We start from the raw sequence: 432 nt of genomic DNA on the forward strand, positions 1-432 counted from the left end.
TTTCTACAGTACCCAAGAGGTAAATTTTAACTATTTATTACATATATGAAGAAATCTGCTTCTATCAATATGCAGTTTTTGTCGAGAAACATTCTTTAATCTGCTCTTGAGTTGACAGTGCAAACGTAGGGGGCCGCAGTTTCGGTGGAACCCGGGGGAGCCTTGAAAGCTTTTGGTAGGCCGGGATCCTCCACGCTCCTTTTTTCTCCCAGTAAGTATGTTTTTTTTTATTTGCAAAAACCCGGGTACTACAAAACACGGTGTGCGACTATGTTAACAAAACACTAAACAAACACACCCACACCCCCACAGATAATGCTACACACCCATTGCGGCCCGGTGACACTAGCTACTTCAATTTTCCGGACAACCATTTAATATGATTAATTAAGCCAGTCCTTCGCCCTTTAAAATTATAATTTACACATACAA

Source organism: Penaeus monodon, chromosome 22 (genome assembly GCF_015228065.2).
Source record: "Penaeus monodon isolate SGIC_2016 chromosome 22, NSTDA_Pmon_1, whole genome shotgun sequence".
NCBI lineage: Eukaryota > Metazoa > Arthropoda > Malacostraca > Decapoda > Penaeidae > Penaeus > Penaeus monodon.